Below are 24,333 nucleotides of genomic sequence, written 5' to 3'. Positions count from 1 at the left end.
CAACTGTTTTATACGGTGTCAACACAACTGTTTCAACGGTGTTAATACTATGGAAATATATATATATTATTTTCAATGCACGTGGAAAAGATTTAATAAAAGTTTCATGAAGCATAATGAACATTAAATCATATTTTCATTAACGATATCTGAAACTGTGGTCTTGAAATCGAAATCTTCAGCAATATCTTCGTTTAAGTCTTCGTTCAGCTGCACAGGTTGTAGAAAGTGGTGATTATGGAAAAGGCGAGCAAAACAAAATCAAAACAAACACGCCAAAATAAAACAAGCTATTTTAGGTAAAATAAATAATCTTAATTAGGAAAAATGTCGCCTTCGGCAATTCCTTTGCCAGGTAGGTAAAACAAACTTCCTGAACGCTAAATTTTGGCCAAAAGTTGAAACGTTGAACCGATGATTATCATGATGTACCCTCATATCAAAAATGAGCGCTAGAGTGCATAATCGACTTATTTGTAATCCATCCGGTGTTTGATGAATGAAAACACAAAATTTTCAATTGGTGCGTTCTCGAGATAGAGCAAGTAAATGCAGATGTAACCTTCGCTGAAAGTTAGCACATAGGATTGTACTTTATTCTCTTATGAACAGTTGAGCGAACCGAGGTGGACTTTTTTTATTGTGACATGATTTAGTGTTGAAAAATCGTAATTTTTTAGTATTTTTTCATGTGACTATCCAACAATTTGATCGATTTGTAATGTAGATAACCCCACTGGAAAGCTTAGATTTCAAGCTTTAAAATGGTATGTTTCAATAGTTTTACACTACTGTATATCATATGGGAAACATAAGATTAAAAATACGTCAGATTTCTATGATGTTCCGCTTGTTTCTACTTTGGTAGCATGTATCTTCCGTTAGCCAATATATTAAGTTGAAATATTTTCAGCTTTTCTTAGCTAGAGTATGTACTCTGAATTGGCATATCAATATGTGAAATTAAAAATAGTATTTTTTTTCTATTAATGGCCACCCTTCTCCCCACAGTGATGCCAAGCGCATCACCCTCGCTCCAAACAACATAGAGCTCGGTAGCTTAATCTGTGTTGAACACCCTAATAGCTCAGCATTACTCAACCATCACGACAAAACGGTTCTTTTCAGGAACACCATAAATTATTGTTACTTAAGTGTTAATTTTCATTGAACGTTTGCTCGCCTTTCTGCTAGTCAAATCACCCCCAAAGCTCATTGCTAGTTTGGGGTCAAATGCGTAACAGTATTGACGGGGTAAAAAAAATCTAGCAATGACCGAATAACACATGCCCTTGTCAATTAACCAGAAACACTTCGAATTCAGATAAGGTTTTCTCAAGGATGCTAGAAAAATGCAAAAAAATCTCGAATTTATATGATTGATCGTGAATATCTCGCGATTGGAAAATTTGAGCAACAATTCCTCCAATCAATGTTTGCTTTTTTATTATCTTAAAAAAATGGTTTCCCTTTCACAGTCGCCGAATATTGATACCGAGTACGTAATCCTACGTCAAATCTACGGTCGTGTCTTGAATACAACCTCTTACTTTTATATGACAAACACGACAAGAAACGGTTCAGTACAGTACAAAAACAACTTTTTATTTTTGCAATGAACTTTAAAATATGTAAGTCTCATTATGTTTTTCATCGGTCGCAATTGGTTTCCGTCAGGTAAATGATGATAAAGGTTGTAGAAAGGCAAAGTACACATCCCCCATCTCACACTACTGGGGCAGAATGGTACTTTTGTTCGACTAAAGGTTTGGTGTCTTTGGCAAAGTTGTTCAGGTCGATAAAGTTTATCTTTTGACATAATTAGTTTAATTCCAGATGACGCCTTCCAGATGGTGCTAGGACTATATTGTGACAAGCATCCAACAAAAATAAGCCTTCGGCAAAGCTGTTTGTTTTAATTTTTTTGAAAACTCTTACCAATACGTCAAAATTCCACAGCGTGCTGAAAATGCTATATTCTTAAATTTTGGTTAATTCTCCGAAAAACCAGTTTTTATCATTTTTGTTCGTCTCAAACATAGACAATATCCACTCGGTTGGTATTACTCAAATTGGCTCACTATTTGACTAGCTTATTGGTCCTAAGTACATCTATAAGCGTACCCCATTCTAGTACTACACTATGTTTGTTTTGATTCGCTATGAATGTTTGACAGATAAAATGAGGGATTCGTGGATTTTCCTATGTTTCGAGGGGTGCATGGATTAGCTTGGGACCGAAGGAAGTACCAGAGCTGAGCCAAAAAGTAGAGCACGTCTCTTCGGGACCTTCTAGTCTATGGTATCACATAGAGGTAACTCTAAGACCATAAGGTCCCGAAGAAACGTATTCAACTTTTTGGCTCAGCTCTGGTACTCTCTTCCGTCCCAAGCTAATCGATGCACCCCCCAAAACATAGGAAAATCCACGAACCCCTCATTTTATCTGTCAAACTTTCATAGCGAATCAAAACAAACATAGTGTAGTACTAGAATTTTGACTAGAATGGGGTACGTTAATCGATTTGCTTGAGACCAATAGGTTAGTCAAGTAGTGAGCCAATTTAAAAATCGTTAGTTTCCACCGGTTGGTATTACTGTTGCGTCTTTTCAGAAACATATGGGAATTGGGAAGTGAACCATATTGTTAATTTATAATATTTTATTATGCGTAAAGATCTACCATGACTCTTCGATGGTGTGTTTACGTTCGTAAATTCACGAATAAAGGAAAATAAACAAATCTTTGAGAAACAAATTTTTAAAGTATTTTTGATGTATTTGAAAAAAATGTGGCTTACAATATCACTGCACCATTCCTCGTCGAACGTTCGACAGAGCAAGTTTGCTTACGCTACTCTCCCGCCGCCGCAAAAGTGTTTTTCGGAAAAAAGTGAATTTTTTTTTCTCTCCCCGATCGGAGTTTTTTTTATACACCTTCTGGTGTGCAGTGCCACAGGCGGACATAAACGTTCCCCGGAGGAAGCAACCATCTCAGCCGAGTCTGAAGATTGGATTGTCCAACGGTCCATCAACCACCACCTAGACATCGCATCATACGGCATCAAAAGGTCATCACCCGTATACACCGTACAACGAAGCAGCAGAACTGCAGATACGGTCTATCCAGACCGGACGGTGCCCTTTGTGCTAAGCCACGTGCTGCAACAATAGAGCTATCATCTCTGCTTCACCGCACAGTGGAGTTTGTAAACGCGCCATCCCGGCATATAGAGATAAGTTAATTTTTTTCTCAGCCTATTTCTTTTTTTTTTTTGTAAATATTTTTTTTTTTGTTTGTTTGGTTTTTAATTTGCTAATATTAAGTAATCCCCCTGCAGCGTTGAATTTCCTTTCTTACAAATTATTATTTTTATTATTATCATTATCATATCATTATATTATTTAGTTTTTTTGCACATATTTTATTTTATTTTTATTTTTTTTAACACTGTGCAATTCACTCACAGTGTTGACTTCCTTTTCTTGTTGTTTCCTTTCCAATTTCAATCCATATATTTGAAATTTGTGGAAAATATAAACATTTAATAGCTAAGATTGCAACCAATTCCGTTGCGGTGGTATCTTAAGTCACCGCAATGGATGATACAAATAAAGGCGGGGGTCTGTCGCTTGACATCTCTGATGATGAGTCAATAAAGTCTCCCTCATTTGAAAATCTTGATAGCTCTGAGGAAATGGATACCCTCGAAGAGCACCTTGATCAAACTATCCCCTATCCAAAAGTGAAATCTCTACCACAACCCCCTTCTCCTCCATCGCCGCCTTGTCCACCATCGCCGCCTTGTCCTTCTGTGCCCCCTACTCCACTCCTTCCCCCGAAAATATCAGCGACCCCCCGCCACAAGGCTTACCCTGATGACTCGAAAGGTCCGTGGGTTGTTTTCTTCCGGCCCAAACAAAAACCTTTGAATATTTCTCGGATTTCGAAGGATCTGACAAAACATTTTTCGGCCGTAACCGATATCTTTAAGGTGACGCCAAACAAACTGCGCGTTACCGTTGATAACCTGAAACAGGCAAACCGAATTGTTGCCTGTGAGCTTTTTTCGATCGAATATCGAGTCTACGTCCCCAGTTGTGACGTAGAAATTGAAGGAGTGGTCACCGATTCGAGTCTGACTTGTGAGGATTTCCTGCAAGTCGAATCTTTCGGCATTTTCAAAAACCGTGCCCTCCCGAAAGTCAAGATACTGGACTGCATTCAACTGCAGTCAGTGTCGCACATAGGCACAAACAAAAAGTATACCCTCTCAGATTTGTTTCGTGTGACCTTTTCAGGATCGGCATTACCTGACTACGTCACAATTGGGAAGGTTCGGCTACCTGTACGCTTGTTTGTACCGAGGGTAATGAATTGCTTGAAATGCAAACAACTAGGTCACACCGCGGACTTTTGTTCCAACAAACCGCGGTGCGATCAATGTGGGGAGGAGCATACGGAGGGTCATTGTCATGCTACACCAAAATGCGTTTACTGTAAGGATGCTCCGCATGCTCTGAGTGATTGCCCGAAGTACAAACAGCAGGGAGAAAAACTAAAGCGGTCCTTGCAAGCTCGCTCTAAGCGCTCGTTAGCAGAAATTTTGAAAACGACCGCTTCATCTTCCCAAACCACCCCAAAAAGCAACAACACATTCCACCTCCTGCCAGATGATGATCAGGGCTCTGACTCAGAGGTTGGTGAGAGTAGTCCTTTTGTCTTTAACGGCAACACGAGGAAGCGGTCCAAAACAAACGTCACCCAAAAACCTCGTAAGGCCTCTCGTACGGACTTTCAACCTACCTTGACAAATTTAAGAGGTAGCGGAAATGTAGCAAAACCCCCACCAATGGGATTTAAAGTTTGTAATTTTAACAAAGACTTTCCGCCACTTCCGGGATCATCTAAAACCCCAGATATCCCAGTTTTTCAGCCAGAAAAACAGCTGAATAACCAACAAGAACATGATGCTATGTTCACGTTTTCTGGAATTGTGGAGAGCATCTTCAATATATTCAACGTCTCTGACTCAACTAGGAACATTATTAATTTAGTGCTTCCATTTGTGAAAACTCTTTTGAAGCAACTAGCTTCTAGGTGGTCCTTCCTTGCATCGATCATATCTTTTGATGGATAATTTTCCGAATGAGGTCGGAGATATGATCTCTCTTCTTCAGTGGAACTGTAGAAGTCTTATACCGAAACTTGACGCATTCAAATTTTTAGTTCACAACTCACTTTGTGACGCATTTGCTCTTTGTGAAACATGGCTTTCTTCAGACACCGATCTCCCTTTCCACGATTTTAACATTATTCGCCTTGATCGAGCAGATTCGTATGGAGGGGTGCTTCTAGGGATTAATAAGCTCCATTCCTTTTATAGAATCGATCTGCCTTCCGTGACAGGCATTGAAGTTGTCGCGTGTCAGGTAAATATTCGAGGTAAAAGCCTCAGTATTGCCTCAGTATATTTTCCTCCGAGAACTGCGATTTCTCGCCAAGGTCTCTCAGATATCTGCTCAGTTTTATCTGAGCCTCGGTTGATCTTAGCAGATTTTAACTCTCACGGTACAGGCTGGGGGGAACTGTACGACGACAACCGCTCAACCTTGATATACGACATGTGCGACATCTTCAAAATGACAATTCTGAACACCGGGGAAGCAACACGAGTAGCCAAACCTCCAGCAAGAGTAAGCAGATTAGACCTCTCACTTTGTTCGAGTTCACTATCGTTGGATTGCTCGTGGAAAGTAATCCAAGATCCCTACGGTAGTGATCATCTGCCAATCAAAATTTCTATTACCAATGGTTCATCTTCCACTCGCTCGGTTGACATCGCGTACGACCTCACGAAAAACATCGACTGGAAAAAATTTGCGGCCACGGTTCTCGGTGGTATTGAATCGGTTGAGATACTCCCTCCGCTGGATGAGTACGTCTTTTTATCGCGACTTATCGTTGACTGCGCTCTTCAAGCACAGACGAAACGCGTTCCGGGTGTTTCCATTCGCAAACGACCTCTCACTCCGTGGTGGGATAAGGATTGCACCAACGCGAACAGCGAGAAGTCCGCCGCGTTTAAACGCTTCCGCAAACACGGTAAGGTAGGGGATTTCGAGCGGTACACCGACCTCGAGAAAACTTTCAAGGGCTTGATTAAAGCCAAGAAACGCGGTTACTGGCGTCGGTTCGTCGATGGTTTGTCGCGAGAGACTTCCATGAGAACACTCTGGAATGTCGGCAGGAGAATGCGAAACGCGTCATCACCGGTCAACGAAGACAAGGAGTACTCAGACAGTTGGATATTCAGCTTCGCGCGGAAAGTTTGTCCGGATTCGGTGCCGGTTCAAACCAACGTTCGTGATCGTCCGTCGGGTAATAACGAAATAGATTCCCCGTTTTCGATGGTGGAATTCTCACTTGCGCTCCTCTCATGTAACAACTCAGCTCCAGGAATGGATAGAATCAAGTTTAACTTGCTCAAAAATCTCCTAGACGTCGCGAAGAGACGCTTGTTGAACTTATTCAATCAATTTCTGGAGCACAACATAGTTCCGGATGACTGGAGGCAAGTAAGAGTTATCGCCATTCGAAAACCCGGTAAAACCGCGTCGGATTATAACTCGTACCGTCCCATCGCGATGCTGTCTTGTATACGGAAATTGTTGGAGAAAATGATTCTTTTTCGTCTAGACAAATGGGTCGAGTCGAATGGTTTACTTTCAGATACGCAATTTGGATTTCGGAGAGGCAAAGGAACGAGCGACTGTCTTGCGTTGCTTTCAACTGAAATTCAACTGGCCTATGCGCAAAAACAGCAAATGGGTTCAGTTTTCTTGGACATTAAGGGGGCTTTTGATTCTGTTTGTATCGATGTCCTTTCGGATAAACTCCACGATAGTGGGCTTTCACCAATTATGAACAACTATTTGAGCAACTTGTTGTCTGAGAAATATATGAGCTTCTCTCATGGAAACTCGACAACTTCACGAATTAGTTACATGGGTCTCCCCCAGGGCTCATGTTTAAGCCCCCTTCTTTATAATTTTTATGTCAAAGACATTGATGGTTGTCTTGATGAAAATTGCTCGCTAAGGCAGCTTGCAGATGACGGCGTTGTGTCCGTTATAGGGCCAAGTGCACCGGACCTGCAAGGACCATTGCAAGATACCTTAGACAACTTGTCTACTTGGGCTTTGAAGCTGGGTATCGAATTCTCTCCGGAGAAAACTGAGTTGGTTGTTTTTTCTAGGAAGCACCATCCTGCACAGTTACAGCTTCAGCTAATGGGTAAAACAATCACTCAAAGTATTTCTTTTAAGTATTAGGGTGTCTGGTTCGATTCCAAATGCAAATGGGGAAAACATATTGCGTATCTGAAACAAAAATGCCAGCAAAGAATTAATTTTCTTCGTACAATTACTGGAACTTGGTGGGGAGCACACCCGGAAGATCTGATCAGGTTGTATCGAACAACCATCTTGTCGGATCTAGAGTACGGTAGCTTCTGTTTTCAATCCGCGGCGAAAACACATATCCTGAAGCTGCAACGGGTTCAATACCGTTGCCTCCGAATCGCGCTTGGCTGTATGCACTCGACGCATACGATGAGCCTCGAAGTACTCGCGGGTGTTCTCCCACTGACAGATCGTTTCGCGGAACTGTCCTTCCGGTTTCTTATCCGTTGTGAAGTAATGAACCCATTGGTAATAGAAAATTTTGAGAAGCTACTCGACAGAAATCCTCAAACAAGATTCATGAGTTTGTACTATGAGTACATGACGCTGGATGTTGGTCCTTCTTCATTAATCTCCAATCGTGATTGCTTTCAAGCCTTCTATAGTTCCTCTGTAAATTTTGATCTGACCATGATGCAAGAAATCCATGGAATACCAGATCACCATCGGTCGATGGTTGTTCCCTCAATTTTTGCAATCAAGTACCACCATGTAAGTAACGATAAAAGATTTTTCACAGATGGGTCAACCATAAATGCTTCCACTGGATTTGGTGTATTTAATCAATTTCATAGCGCCTCTTATAAACTGCAGAAACCATGCTCCAGTATACGTTGCGGAACTCGCAGCTATATTTTACGCAGTAGAGCGAATTGCCTCACTACCGTCTGACCATTATTTTATTTTTACGGATAGTCTTAGCTCATTGGAGGCTATTCGTTCAATGAGGCCGATGAAGCACTCCTCGTATTTCCTGCCTGAAATACGATCTAAACTGAGTGCTTTATCTAACTGCTCCTATACTATCACCTTAGCTTGGGTCCCATCTCATTGCTCAATTCCGGGTAATGAGAAAGCGGACTCATTGGCTAAGGTGGGCGCTATGGAAGGCGATATTTTTGAGCGACAAATCGCCTTCAACGAATTTTTCTCCATTGCTCGTCAGCAAGTCCTCATCAGTTGGCAACAAAAATGGAATGATGGTGAATTGGGAAGATGGTTACATTCTATTCTCCCACAGGTGTCGAACAAGCCATGGTTCAAAGGGTTGGACATGAGCCGCGACTTTATACGCGTTATATCAAGGCTTATGTCCAATCACTGCTCGTTAGACTCGCATTTCTATCGAATTGGGCTCTCAGGCAGCAATTTATGTGCGTGTGTGGCAGTGGTTATCACGATATCGAGCACGTTGTTTGGTCATGTACCTTACACCGTGTTGCCAGATCTGAGTTATCCATATCCCTCAGGGCCCGAGGAAAACAACCCGCGATACCCGTTAGAGATGTCTTGGCGAGCCGAGACCTCGACTATTTGAATTTAATTTATGTGTTTTTAAAACGGATAGATTTGAGGATTTAGTAGTTAGTGTCATCTTGTGTTCTCCCAAGTTGTTAGTTGCCCATCGGTGTACCCCCATGTTTGTCTTTTTCATCAGAGTGTCGCCTAGTTCGAGATCAAGAGCACATTGCTCTCCAAACCTTGTGTTCACAATCCCTACCCTGCCATCCATTTGTTACAATTTGTTACCCCTAACCTCGAGATAGCCGCGAGTAATCGGCCTCCGCTTTACTAACGTTAGTTTTAAGTAATTTTGTTATTTAAACAATGAATATCGGCTCCGCAAAGCTACAGCAAATAAGCCTGAAAAAAAAAAACGAATTATAAAAAAAAAAAAAAAAATATCACTGCATCCATCTATTAATAAAAGTATTTGTGAAAAGCTTGAATATTTTTAATATCGATGAACTGCAAAACTTATATTCGTTTCATTACACCGGGAGAGTAAAATATTGGTTTGATTTTGGGGTCCATATTTGCATTACACAGATTAAACCCAATGAATTTAAATATCTTATTTTGTACCCCGGAGCAAACCGGTCCAGGATTCAAACCCTTTTTCCCTATACTTAAAGCATGTGAAAAATGTAAAACGTCAGAAATCACCAGCCAAGGTTACGTCTATGGAACGAGAGAGAGAAGTTCAAGGATAATTGGCTAGGGTTCAAGAGGCAAGATGTTGTCAGTGCACGAGCGAGAGATGAAGATCCAACATCAAAGATACATCAGCGAAACACGACACAAAAACGGATCCGCTGACAACAGGTTTCCCCTATAATACAGGTGACATTTTCTCGCAAATCATCCCCCATAATTGTCGGTGGATTCAGTTTCCAACTGACGACAGTGAAGTGTGAACTACCCACCCTAAGGCGATGAGTCGAGTCTTCTCTTTAATTGAAACCGCAGCGCCCGCTCGAGCTTAGGTGTCAGTCACGGAAATTAAGAATTATTCCCAGCTCCTCCGGAGCCATCGAGTGATGCATTCAAAGTAGTTGAAATTAAAAAAGCGATTATTAATTATTTCCCGTTCCACAACTTCTGTCTTTGCCGTATAGCCGAAACCGGACAGACATTGTTCTGCTGACGCTCTGGTGCTGAACCGAACCGTGATCGAGAAGGTTAAATTATGTGCTCACGATTTCCTGCAAAGTGCGCGAGCGCGTTAAACCCCTACAAAAGTCCACCACACCATCAATAAAATGCGCAAATATTTAAACAATTCATCTCCCGCAAGTGCATGGAGAACCGCTCTGGGAACCACCACCCCCCAACGACCATACCGTCGCTTTTGTGGTGGTCTACCGGACGCCTATCAATGAATGATCGTTTTTTGCTCGCCGCCGTCTCAATGATTTGCCATATCCATTGTTCGCTGGGGGTCCCCAGTGTGAGATACTTACTCTCCAATATTCCCATGCCATTGAGGGAAGATTCACTACGCTTTTAAATAACCTTAACTTTACTAGAACGGTGCAGAGATAGCGGTTGTGGGGTGGCGCGGTGAGATCCACTATGTTGACTTCAAGCTGATACACGGCATGATATTGGCAAACAGAGGAAACGTTTGTTGCCGGATCGGAAGGTGGCTTTGGTTGACCTTGAAATTATATTTTTTGGAGTTTGATGACCTTCGGGCCATGGCATAAGAAACGCTTTTCTGAATTCCTGGGTTGGTAGTGGTGTTAAGGAATGAAAATAGTAAGTAAAGCACCAACAATGAACATGTGACTTCAATTTATAAATTATTAATTTCTTTTTTAACAAAAAATCCAAGCCTAAAGTTTTGCTGAAATAAAGCAAAATAAGGCAAAAATCATATTTTTATTCCTCCAGACTATTGGCAGCGCTAATTGGTAACTGTTGACGAACGTGCTCTGCAACTTTTGAATTGTGCTGATATCGTAAGAATCTTTAAATTCAAAGTGTTGAGAACAGTATTTTAAATAAATTAACAGTATTAACAGTATTTTATAGGAAACGAAAACCATTTCCATGTATTTTTCATATTCCAATTCGGTTTAAGTGTGCCAGTTTTTGGCCTTAGCGAATTTGCCCTATTCACATTTATTTTTCCATTCCAAACAAACTACTTAATTTCGTGAGACGTTTTAGAATCGAAGGTCGAAGGTACAATGTACAAATGGTCGAATTATCAGAAAGGGTATAAATGGTCGAGTAGACAAAACATCGAATAATTTCAAGAAAGATAAAAAGTCGAATGCACAAAACGTCGAACGTCCAAAATCGTCAAAAGGTCGCATGCAAAAAATAACGTCGAATGATTCTATGAGTCATCCCTCAGTCGAAAAGAAGAAAGAGAATTTCATACTTAATTTTATTAAGGACCTTAGACTGAAATTAAAATCATCTGGGATTACATAATAGAATTCCTCAGTTTTAAAATTCTGGAGTTTAACCCTTATGGAGCGATAGGTAGTTTTTGTTTTTTTTTCTACACCGCGTTATTCAAATGGGCGCTGAGTACCCGGGTACTCCGTCACGCACATAACGGTTAAAAATATTAAGATCCAGAGTATTGAAAACTGTTAATGTTGTGAGACTTCTAACATTTTGCGACATGCAGAACCAAGGAAAAAAGATAAAGGGTTTTGTCCTAAACACGACCACAGTAACGTTTGCATTTAAAAAAATGGACAAAAATGACTGACGAAACTACCCATGCAGCTTCAATCATAGTAACCCATGAGGCAAAATTTGACAGCTCTATCAGTCGAACTCTAACAGTGATGGCAAAAACAGTGAAGCAACTCCGTTCAGAAGTGTGCGCGTTCAAAGAACGGCACCCCGCCGCGTCGAAAACGGACATCGTGCGGCACTTTTTGGACACCGGATACACCCGTTCCGGCATCTACAACATCTTGGCACTATTAGACAACAATCAGAGCATCGAAAGAAAGCCCGGCTCCGGACGGCCGACGACCCTGAGTGACAAGAAGCTTCAAAGGATGTTGAAGAGGAAGACCGAGGGAAAAGTGGTTACATCGCTGCGTGCGCTTCGCCGGGAGGTCGGTGCAACCGGCCAAACAGTGAAAAAGTACCTGGCGAACATGAACATACATGTCAGGAAGTGGAAGTCACGTCCACTGGTTTCGGAGCTGCAGGCATTGACGCAGCGGCAGCGGCTGAATAAGATGTTCAACTCGTTTTTCCCGGCGAATCACGACGTGGCGGTGGTGATGGATGACGAGACCTATCTCACCTGGATGGCAACGACTGGCAGGGCACTTCGTATTTTACTTCCCCCACGAAGGAAGTGAGCTCCGAGGTGAAGTTCATTTCACACACCAAGTTCCCCAAGAAGGTGCTGCTGTGGCTGAAAATCAGCGAGAAGGGGATGTCAAAGCCGCTCTTCTTTCGCTCCAGCCGTGAACGGGGAAATTTATAGTACGAAATGCATGCCGGAAATTGCGTCGCTCATCAAGAAATACCATAAGGGCGAAGACGCGGTGTTTTAGTCGGATCTGGCGTCGGACCACTACTCGAAGCGATCGTTGCAGGAGATGGAGCGGCTGAATATCGATGTCGTACCCAAGTCGGCGAACCCGCGCAACGTCCCCCAGATGCGTCCCATCGAGAATGTCTGGGTCAACCTGAAGCGTAAGATCTACTCCAACAATTTTGTCGCGCAGACTGAGGAGGAATTGATAAATAAAACGAAGAAAGAACTCGAAAACATGCCTACACGCATGTTTTCGTCCGTCATGGCGAATGTTCCGGTTAACTACCGGAAGGCCGCTCGCAAGGGTATAGAATTTTTTTGCAAGTAAGCTTAAATAATTACCTTCCACGGCAAATTTATTAAAAAGAAATTATCCGTCTTAGCTTTTTTTTTATCACCATCCGAAAAAAGTCCATTTTTTTAATGTAAACGTTATGACGTAGAACTACGCAAAATTGATGTATGTCATACATTTTTGACTATTATACTTTATCTTTTTTTTATATTATAGTCACTTTAACACTCTTGGGTCATTCGTGACTTGTCCGGGGGTGAGATTTGAACTCGTGACTTTGGCGTGAGAGGTATGGATGTTAACCACTACGCCGGGGTCGCCCCCTATACTTTATCTTAAAATTTTCAAGTATTTCAATGTTTCGGTTATGGTTGGTTCAAGTATTTTTCCTGGCATGTTGAAATTATGGAAATTCAAATGTGAGGTCCTAAACGACGTTATATATTTTTAAGTAGCACCCAGTATAGTCCACAAAGGGATAAAACAATTGCCAAAAAAATAAGCTAATTTTTTCCAGTAGCTCCATCATTAGTTTTAAATTAGGTCTCTGTAGCAGAGAAGAGAGTTAAGCTGGCATTTTATGATATCGCAACAGGCAGTTGTTTTCCTAATCAAAAGACGGTATTTCTAATATTGAACAAAATGTTGGTTCATATGTCAGCAAAGTACCCAAATAACACATAAAACATCTTTTTGAAAAAGAATTAGAACGGATTGTTGTATAAATGTATTATAAGAGATGCAGAAAACATCCCATGTTATATATGAGGTTTAAAGATGTTTTCTTCATACTTCTTTGATTCAACATTTACCAAAATAGTTTTCTTTTGCTTTTATCTTTAAATGTTATTTGAACGTGCATCTTACTGTTTTAATACCATTATAAAACTTGTCGTATACAAAATCAATCCAGATTGACGTAAACATTGACGGTGCCATTGAGCCGGACTATCTCTTCATGCAGTGATTGACAGTTTCTTATGAGGTATTCGGAGGTTTGTTATAAAGAAAGTTGAAAATACTTTTTTATGACATCTCATAAATTAGTACAACTGAAAATATGCAGGTTGTCTTATAAGGAGTTGAAAATACGTTTAAATAACATTCTGGCAATTCGATGTACGCTTTGCTACTAACAAAACGTCTTCATGACGAATCGAAGGCGTGTTGAACGAGAAAATAATTTTCATGCCATTGGCTAGAACATGATAGATACTTATAACAAACTTTCCATCAAGCGGTGTTGGTCTAGTTAGGTAGTAACAAGTCTACCACGCCAAGGACCAGTGATTGAATCCCATGCTCAAGTTTTTTTATTGTTTTTTTTTTGTCGCTGGTTGCTATGTTGTTTCCAAAACATGTTATAAAGGGTGATACGGTCAAAATTTGGTCAATATCAACTTGACGTATTTCTTTCAATTTTGCATTTAAAAAACCTGAACACCCCTAATTTTGAAGGTGTGTGTGTGTAGAATGTTGCTCCTATTTTGATTTTGGAATTCACTCTTCAGTTGTCAAAATGCCGTCCAAGCAAGAAGAGCAGCGTATCAAAATTTTGCTCGCGCATCGCGAAAATCCGAGCTACTCGCACGCAAAGTTGGCAAAATCGCTAAAAGTTGCCAAATCAACCGTTACAAATGTAATTAAAGTGTTTGGGGAACGTTTGTCGACAGCCAGGAAGTCTGGATCGGAGGGAAATCGAAAACCGGAAGCCGCTGAGACGACAAAGAGAGTTGCCGGTAGTTTCAAGCGAAACCCTAACCTCTCTCTCCGAGATGCCGCAAATAAGCTGGGTGTATCGTCTACAACCGTGCATCGAGCCAAAAAACGAGCCGGACTATCGACTTACAAGAAGGTAGTGACTCCAAATCGCGATGATAAACAAAATACGACGGCCAAAGCGCGATCCCGGAGGCTGTACACGACGATGCTGACGAAGTTTGACTGCGTGGTAATGGACGACGAAACCTACGTCAAAGCGGACTACAAGCAGCTTCCGGGACAGGAGTTTTATACGGCAAAAGGAAGGGGAAAGGTAGCAGATGTTTTCAAGCACATGAAACTGTTAAAGTTCGCAAAGAAATATCTGGTTTGGCAAGCCATCTGTACCTGTGGCTTGAAAAGCAGCATTTTCTTAGCTTCCGGGACTGTCAACCAAGAAATTTACGTGAAAGAGTGTTTGAATAAACGTCTGCTGCCTTTCCTGAAGAAACACGGTTGTTCCGTACTGTTTTGGCCGGATTTGGCATCTTGCCATTACGGTAAAAAGGCCATGGAGTGGTACGCCGCCAACAACGTGCAGGTGGTTCCCAAGGACAAGAACCCTCCCAACACGCCAGCGCTCCGCCCAATTGAGAAATACTGGGCTATTGTCAAGCGGAACCTAAAGAAGACCAAAAAAACTGCTAAGGGCGAGCAGCAGTTCAAGGCAAACTGGCTTTCTGCGGCGAAGAAGGTGGACAAGGTGGCTGTACAAAATCTGATGGCAGGGGTCAAGCGTAAGGCCCGGCAATTCGGATTTGGAAAAGCGGAAGCCTAACTGAATATTTTTCCTGAATTTTATACTAATTGAACTTGAAAAAGAAATTTTATTTGATTTTTTAAATAAACGATTTCACCGATTTACACGCGTTTTCCCTTGACCAAATTTTGACCGTATCACCCTTTAAGACCAGTATTTAGTTGTATAAGCTCCGCGTCTTGCGCTTTTTATGTTGTATAAATGTATTGAATGATGTATATTAAAGTATTAGTGATTCTTTGCGTTAGTCATTACAAAGTATTTTCAACTTCTTTATGACAAGCCGTGTTGCTTGGGTAGGGTAGGAAGGGGTATAACGATCATACGGGGTTTAAGTACCTCTTTATTCCCCAATTTGGAGGACAACCCTTACATAAAATTATCATGCATCATCATCATGTAGTTTACAGCGTGTTCGTAGAATGATGTAAAATATAATACTGTGACTTTTCTCAAATCAAACGTTTTGTTTCCAATAAGTAGGTGCTTAGTACAACATTAATTGAAAATTAGGGGGATTCAGTTATTGAATTTCAAAGTTAGAGCAAAAGTTTGTATACAGGTTCTCCACCTGTTCAATGTTTTGATAGTAAGAATTATAGTTACGGTACAACGGAGTAATTTGAAAGGGGGGGGGGGGGGTTATTTTGTTTAAATAAATTCCGCGTTTCGATCTAGTCCCAAGTCTCCTTCGACCCCATCGCGGGTTGTCAAGGTGATCACGCCGTGATTCAAAATCTGGGGGTGTTTACATCTGTGCTGATTTGCGAGCGCTAGTGTACTAGCCATCTAGGCCATCATGCTGGTGGACGCTGATGCCCTGCTTGCACAGTGCTAGTACACTATCGCTACCAAATTCGTATAGATGTAAGCACCACATTAACCGCTGACTTACTTCAGGACCCGGTGCCACGCCGTCCGAAGCGAAAATGAGCAGATGCACGACAGATGCGCTGTTTTATATCTTTTTAGGTTCAAGCAGAAGGATGTGCAACCAAACAGTACTCTATTATGATGACTGGGTTTGGCGAAAACGTTTATTTCATGAAAACAGTGATAAAATTATCATTTGTGCATTTTTCAAAAGTTTTTTTTTATGAAATATTGGAAATGTATTTTTTTCAGTAGATTTGTAAAGTAATATCATATCGATTGGCGTATTTGAATTTTAATTTCATCTATATATGACAAAGTTACAAGCGTTCAAAACCTAACACTATTTCACCATACATAATTTTTGATTTACACCCCAGTATAGTCGACAAAGACGTAGTTTTACGTCAAAATTAAGGATCCGGCATTCGAAGCATTATTAAGATAACCAATATAGAAAAATAAGCAAAACCATGGACAAGCTTCTTAACAAATTTATAATATCACAAATCTTCTCTATAAATAAAAAATGTTCGTATGTCGCGCTATAACTCGAGAACAGATTGATGGACTTCTTCTTCGCATTTCAAGCTTATTGCGTGCTCTCAACTTAGTGTTCTAGGTACACTTCCATAGTTTCCAAAAAAAATCATATACCGGACCGGGAATCGAATCCAGCCAACCATCCAGCATGGTCTTGCTTTGTAGCTGCGCCTTTACCGGCTGAGCTGAGGGAGGCGACAGACGGATTTGCAAGTTTTTTTTGTTCGCCCCTGACGGGTTTATATCGGGTCAGCTAGTGAGGAATTCTGGGATTCTGAAGAAATAGATTATTATCTCAGGCTAATGGTATGTTGAGGCTAAAGAATTATAAAGGGTGTATTCGATAAAAATGGCACACCGAAAATCTTCTGTAACTTTTGAACCGTATGAGTAAAAAACCTAAAAATTTGAGTAAATCTAATTCGTAGTGTATTGTTTACATTTGTCAAGTTTCATAGTTAGTCATACAGTAGTTCCAGTCATGTCGTCAAAACAAGAAATTGTCTGTGAAAAAAATTTGTGCACTTACAATCAAAAGCCATTTCCACCAATGGATCGCTAAAAAGCTTGGAATTGCAAATACTACTGTGTCTCGTGTGATAAGAATCTCCAAGAAGCGTCTGAATGCCCGAAGGAAGGAAGGGAGTGGTCGTAAAAGTGGTCCAATGGACAGTAAAACGGCCAGGAAAGTGGTGCAACAGTCCAAACATGTCAATTCGAGATGTCGCTAAAAAGTCCAAGGTGTCAGTCGGTTTTGTGCAGAAAACCATGAAGCGTGCTGGGTTACATGTTTACAAGGTGCAAAAAGCCCCAAACTGGAATGAAAAGCAAAACATTACTGTGAAAAACCTGCACCCGGAATCTTTACACGAAGTTGCTCACCAAATCGTGTTGCATCGTGACGAAACTTACGTCAAGGCCGACTTCCGTCAACTTCCTGGGCAAGAATATTTCGTTGCCAAGTCTAAGTTCGATGTTTTGGAGGATGTTCGAAAGAAAAAAATTATTGATATTTTCAAGAAGTTCTTCACTTCCGGAACAATCAACGGTACGATTTACACGGAAGAATGCCCTAAAAAGCGTCTCTTGCCATTCATAAGGAAGCACAAAGGATCAACTCTGTTTTGGCCTGATCTAGCATCATACCACTACGCTCGAAACGTGTTGGAGTGCCGAGTCAACGGAGCTAATTTTGTGCCAAAATATATGAACCCACCAAACCTATTAAAACATCAGAGCTGGAGTTGAAGAAAATTTGGGTGAAAACATCGGATGTAAAAAAATTTATGGGTGGAGTGAAAAGGAAGATGCGGGCATTCGGGATGGGGGACGGGGTTTGTAAATCCTAACTCATTAGTAGTTTTTCATTTCCTGAGAATTTCAAGAAAATCTGATGATCGGTATAATTTTGGTGAGTAAATATGTTTATGCCATTTTTATCGAATACACCCTTTAGTATGCAAGGGGGATTGAAGTTAAACGGGCAGACGGAAAAAGTGGACAATTACTTGTTTAACCATATAACCATTTATTTGTCATGTTATTTTCATTGTCACCCGCTGTTTATTAAGTCCAAAAGACCTGTGAGCCAAGCCTACAAAACTTCTTTTGAAAAGTTAATAGTAATTCCAGGGCTATATCTAAAACGTTGAGGCCGATGTCAAGCAACCTTAAACTAGATCTACAGAGTAGGAAACGTCCTCAAGGTTTTGGGGTAATTTCCAAAAGATTTCTGAATAAATAACATCGGATTTCTAAGCTATGGCTAAAAGACTTCAAGCAAAACTTCTGAAGCTTTTGAGATCCAAAAACTTCTTGGAAATCTAAAAGTTTGAAATACCTAATGTCTACAGAATTTATGAGTCAAGTTCAGGAACAAAGTCTAGATTTAAAAACCCGAATTTATCCACCTATGGTGTGATCAGATCCTTCTTACTTATTCAAGTTTATTTATTTTATTGTCATTATCAGTGACCAAGCCCCCCACACCCGTGTCATCCAGTGACGCTACGCCACTGCCTGGGGGTACCCGGAATATATCCGGGTGTAGTCTATTTGGTGAGGCTACCAATAACCTTATCATCGTATTTTAATGTGATTTAATGGGTTTTAATTCAATTCATATTCAAGCAACTTCCCCGGGGTACCCGGAACATGTCCAAGTGTGTCCGATGTGGTCTGGAACACTTAACACGACTTGCATTGATCTTATTTTTGAATTCTGTAGTAATTTGATGTGTCGCATGATGGTTTTGATACGTTTTCCGTTAAATCCAGCGTGAAGGCCCATATTCACCGGATCTTATTCCGGCCATATCTCCGGAACCGGTTCACCGATTCCAAAACCGTTCAATAGCGTTCAATGGGACCCCAAGACCTATCATTTGGCACCGAGTTTGTCCAAATCGGTTGAGCGGTTGCTGAGAAACGTGAGCGCATTCATTTCGTTACATACACACACATACACACATACACACGTACACACACACACACACACACACAGACATGTTCCGATCTCGTCAAGCTGAGTCGAATGGTATATGACACTCGGCCCTCCGGGCCTCGGATCGATAGTCGGTTTTTCAAGTGATATCTATACCCTTCTTTGTAAGAAGGGTAAAAAGACGAGCCAAGTTCAAAGGACGCATAGTCTGGGAAATATTTAAGAACACTAACCATCCATAGACTTCTGAGCCACGTCCAGCGACCCACCTCTGAAAATAAGTCTAGAAAACTGCTAGAAAAATTTCCCCGAACCGCGGGATTAACTCCGCGGCATCGGAGTAAAATCCAAAGGACTTAGAAGTAATATATAAAGTAGATCAAGCAAAGTACTAGTAAAGCTTCAGCGTACTTCGAAGCCTCTAAGCCAAGTTTAAAGGACTTCTGGGTCAAATCCACAGGACCTCTGGAAAAAAGTTCAGCGAGCCTAAACAATATTAGGAATAATTTTAAATGACTTTTGCGTTAAGCCCCAGGACTTCTGAGGCAAGCTTAGAGGACCTTGAAGCCTTATCTAGTCGGCTAAAAGTAAAAATTCAAAGCAAAGAAATTGAGTTCAAGAAAACCTTAGACGAGTTAAGAAGCACATAATGTCCAGAGGGCTTCTGAGCCAAGTTCAAATGATGTCGAAGTGAATTCTTGAAAATGTTCAAGGACATTAAATCTATATAGCCTATAGAACTGCTAGAAAAATTTCATTGGACTTCGGAATCAACTTCGGAGGGCTTCGAAGTCAAATGCAGAGAACTTTGAAATCGTATAACAGTGATTTCAAGCTAAAGGACTTGTTGAATAGTTATACGAATTTTCAAGTACATAATGCTCAGAGAAGAAGTCCTCTACTAAATTTATAGGACTTCTGAGTCAAATCCACTGGACTTCTGGAAAAAGTTCTGAGAACTTCGAGATCAAATAAAAAATGACTGGGTCTAGTTAAGAAGACTTCAGTTTGCAGTCAAGTCTCAAGGTTTTCTGAGTTGAGCTCAGAGGATTTTGAAGCCATGTGTAGTCAGGATTGAAAAAGGATTGAAAGTTTCTTTAGGAAAAAGACTTCAAGAAAACCTTTAGTAATCTAAGAAGCACATAATATTCAGAACATTTATAAACCAAATTTACAGGAACCAAGTCCAAAGGTCTTCTGCGCCAAATTCAGAAGACTGTAGAGACAAACCCATTGGACTTACAGTAAAAGCAACCGGTGGAAACTGACGATTTAAAATTGGCTCACACTGGACTAGCCTATCGGTCCCATGTACATCGATTAACGTACCTCATTCTAGCCAAAATTCTAGTACCACACAATGTTTGTTTTGATTCACTATGAAAGTTTGATAGATAAAATGAGAGGTTCGTGGATTTTCCTACGTTTCGAGGGGTGCATGGATTAGCTTAGGACCGAAGAGAGTATCAGAGCTGAGCCAAAAAGTTGAGCACGATTCTTCGAGACCTTCTGGTCTTAGAGTTACCTCAATAGTAAAAGTGTGTTGAGCTATGAGACCAAATGTACGACTTCTAGGCCAAGTTCAGAAGACTTCAGAAATTGAGTCTAGAGAACTGCTAAAAACATCGGAGGACTTCGGGGTTACGTCTAGGAGACTTTAATGTAAATCTTGAAACAGCAGTTCAAAGAACTTCAAGGAAAGCTTCAGAGAACTTCGAAGTGGGCAGTAGTGTCCAGAGGTCATCTGAGCCAAGAGCATCTGGGTCCAATTCCAGGACGTCTGGACAGAGGACTTCAGAAATCCTTCTATGGGGTTCGTATAAAAAATAATTCTCCGAAGGCAATTTTTAGTACTGTAACATCTAAACATAGCCCAGTGTACTCTTGAGCCAAGTCCAGAGAACTTCTGGGAAAACTTCAAAAAATATCAAACCCAAGTCAAAGACTTCTGAAGCTTAGTGGACTTCTGGCGTGAAATTGGAAGACTTCGGAGGCAGATCCAGCGAACTTGAAGGAAAAGTTTGTGGAACTTCTAGATCAAGGCAATGGCTTTTAAGCCACGTTCAGGAACTTCAGAAATTAAGCCCGGATAACGTCAAGACTCGAATAGTAAGGTCAAGTCCAGGAAACTTGGATACCTTCTCTAACACATCATTCAAATCTTCAGGAAAGGACTTCTATGAATACTCAAGAGATCTTCAACATGGGCAATCACCAGAGAACCTTTGATTGAACCACATCCTAAATTAACCCCGGGAGGCGGCGCCGGTGGTGAAGCGTGACTGCTTTCTCACCCCGATGGGTCTGGGTTCAATCCCAGCCGAAGTCGGTGTCGTCCTGCATATTTGATTGCCGTCAATGGATGACAATCGATGTCCGTCGGCGATTGGTACTAGATTGCGGAACACAGATCGACGTTAAATAAAGGAAAGAAGATTAACCCCTAAGAATTCCAAGACGTCTAGACCAAGTCCAGAGGACTCATAGGACTATCGAAAAAAAAAATATAAGAGAACTTCGAGATTAAGTAAAAGACTTCTTAGCGAGTTGGCCAGTAACGCTCGGTAGATTACCTTTTCGTGGTGCGTTGCTGGCATAGAGATCTACCCTTGAGGCCTGGTCTAAACTACTTCAAACTAGGAGAAAATAATTGTTTTTTTAATCAAAGGAACACATCTTAGTCCATTTTACTTTGCATGCCTTGTTGACTCGGCTTTGTACACCGAGGATGATCTTGAAACAAGAAAAAAATTAATTAGGTGCTTATTTTTTATCTACATGATTCCTAATCTTTTATTCGCTGTTCTCTAGTTTGAAGTGGTTAAGACTAGGATTCTGATGCATGGTGATTATTGGTGTTATTGCTTGATTTTGTTGCTAAGGAAACTGTTTTTGACTGCAAACGGGGCGCTCCTTTGGAGGGTGTTCCAACACTCCACAGGGTATAAAGAGTGGGAACGTCGGATCCTAGTGATAATAAAGGCAAGAATGCCAACTGTATCAAAACCGATTACTTCTTCGTTTCTCAAAAGTGATGGACTTTAAGGTAAAGGCCTGTGGGATTCTGAGTCTATAATAGAAGTTATGTTGTTCAGAATACTTCCACGCCAAATTTGGAGGTCTTAAAGGCAAAAGTCGAATGCACTTCTGAGTCAAATGCAGGAGACTTAAAGAAAAAGTTCACAAAGCATTGAAATCAATTCCATGTCTTTTAGCAGTTTAGAGGAGTTGGAAAATTGAGTCTAGAAAACTGCTAGAAAAAAAAAATCAAAGGACTTCTGGGTCACGTCCATGGAACTTTGATGCCATGTTTAAAACTTTTCAGAGCAGTCCACAGGACTTCTAGGAAAACTTCAGGGAACTTCGAAGTGCATAATTTACAGGGGGCATCTGAGTCCGGTCTAGGAATTTTTCGGGTTGGAAAATTTCTCGACTTCCCTGGGCATAGAAGAATGATTGGACTTGCCATACAATTATACCAATGCAAAAATGGTACAGGCATCGAAAGCTCTCAATTAATAACTGTGGAAGTGCATCTAGAACACTAAGTTGAGAGCACGCAATAAGCTAATATGCGATATGCAATAAGCTTGAAATGCGAAGAAGAAGAAGAAGATCTGAGTCTGCCTGAAAGGACTTCTAAGCTAAACCTAGATAAATTATGAAACATGTCCACAAGACATCAAGGACGTATTCGGTGGACTCGAAACTTCTGTATCAAGTCCAAGAATCAAGCCTATGCTCTGAACATTTCGAAGGCAAATTTAGAGGACTTGCAGCAGAAGTTCAGATATCCTTATGGTCAAGTCCATAGATAAGGGAACATCTGAGCGTAGTCTAAAGGACCTCAGAGAACTTCAATGCACCTAGACCCAGTTCGGACGTCTTCAGAATTAAGTTAAGATGACTACTAAAGGGTGATACGGTCAAAATTTGGTCAATATCAACTTGACGTATTTCTTTCAATTTTGCATTTAAAAAACCTGAACACCCCTCATTTTGAAGGTGTGTGTGTGTAGAATGTTGCTCCTATTTTGATTTTGGAATTCACTCTTCAGTTGTCAAAATGCCGTCCAAGCAAGAAGAGCAGCGTATCAAAATTTTGCTCGCGCATCGCGAAAATCCGAGCTACTCGCACGCAAAGTTGGCAAAATCGCTAAAAGTTGCCAAATCAACCGTTACAAATGTAATTAAAGTGTTTGGGGAACGTTTGTCGACAGCCAGGAAGTCTGGATCGGAGGGAAATCGAAAACCGGAAGCCGCTGAGACGACAAAGAGAGTTGCCGGTAGTTTCAAGCGAAACCCTAACCTCTCTCTCCGAGATGCCGCAAATAAGCTGGGTGTATCGTCTACAACCGTGCATCGAGCCAAAAAACGAGCCGGACTATCGACTTACAAGAAGGTAGTGACTCCAAATCGCGATGATAAACAAAATACGACGGCCAAAGCGCGATCCCGGAGGCTGTACACGACGATGCTGACGAAGTTTGACTGCGTGGTAATGGACGACGAAACCTACGTCAAAGCCGACTACAAGCAGCTTCCAGGACAGGAGTTTTATACGGCAAAAGGAAGGGGAAAGGTAGCAGATGTTTTCAAGCACATGAAACTGTCAAAGTTCGCAAAGAAATATCTGGTTTGGCAAGCCATCTGTACCTGTGGCTTGAAAAGCAGCATTTTCATAGCTTCCGGGACTGTCAACCAAGAAATTTACGTGAAAGAGTGTTTGAATAAACGTCTGCTGCCTTTCCTGAAGAAACACGGTTGTTCCGTACTGTTTTGGCCGGATTTGGCATCTTGCCATTACGGTAAAAAGGCCATGGAGTGGTACGCCGCCAACAACGTGCAGGTGGTTCCCAAGGACAAGAACCCTCCCAACACGCCAGAGCTCCGCCCAATTGAGAAATACTGGGCTATTGTAGAGCGGAACCTAAAGAAGACCAAAAAAACTGCTAAGGGCGAGCAGCAGTTCAAGGCAAACTGGCTTTCTGCGGCGAAGAAGGTGGACAAGGTGGCTGTACAAAATCTGATGGCAGGGGTCAAGCGTAAGGCCCGGCAATTCGGATTTGGAAAAGCGGAATCCTAACTGAATATTTTTCCTGAATTTTATACTAATTGAACTTGAAAAAGAAATTTAATTTGATTTTTTAAATAAACGATTTCACAGATTTACACGCTTTTTCCCTTGACCAAATTTTGACCGTATCACCCTTTAGCAATAATCTAGAAAGCCTCTGAGACAAATTTATAGAATTTCAATGTTATGTCCAAGGGACGTCTGAAATTTAAGCCCATATTCAGACATTTTTTTGACCAAGTCGAATACTTCTGGACAAGGTCCCGAGGACTTTGAAATAAGCTCAGAAGGTTTTTAAGAAAAGTTAGAAAAA

General features: G+C 41.1%; 1 protein-coding gene across 3 annotated transcripts in view; it reads right to left on the bottom strand.

Annotated features, from left to right (window-relative positions):
- The window catches only part of tsl (torso-like), a 149,693-nt gene that overhangs the window by 65,179 nt on the left and 60,181 nt on the right, over positions 1-24,333 (bottom strand). The window lies entirely within an intron of this gene.

Source organism: Ochlerotatus camptorhynchus, unplaced genomic scaffold, assembly GCF_037179485.1.
Source record: "Ochlerotatus camptorhynchus isolate MF236.1 unplaced genomic scaffold, CSIRO-AGI_Acam_v1.1 ptg000147l, whole genome shotgun sequence".
Lineage (NCBI taxonomy): Eukaryota > Metazoa > Arthropoda > Insecta > Diptera > Culicidae > Ochlerotatus > Ochlerotatus camptorhynchus.
This window is presented reverse-complemented; position numbering and strand designations above follow the sequence as displayed.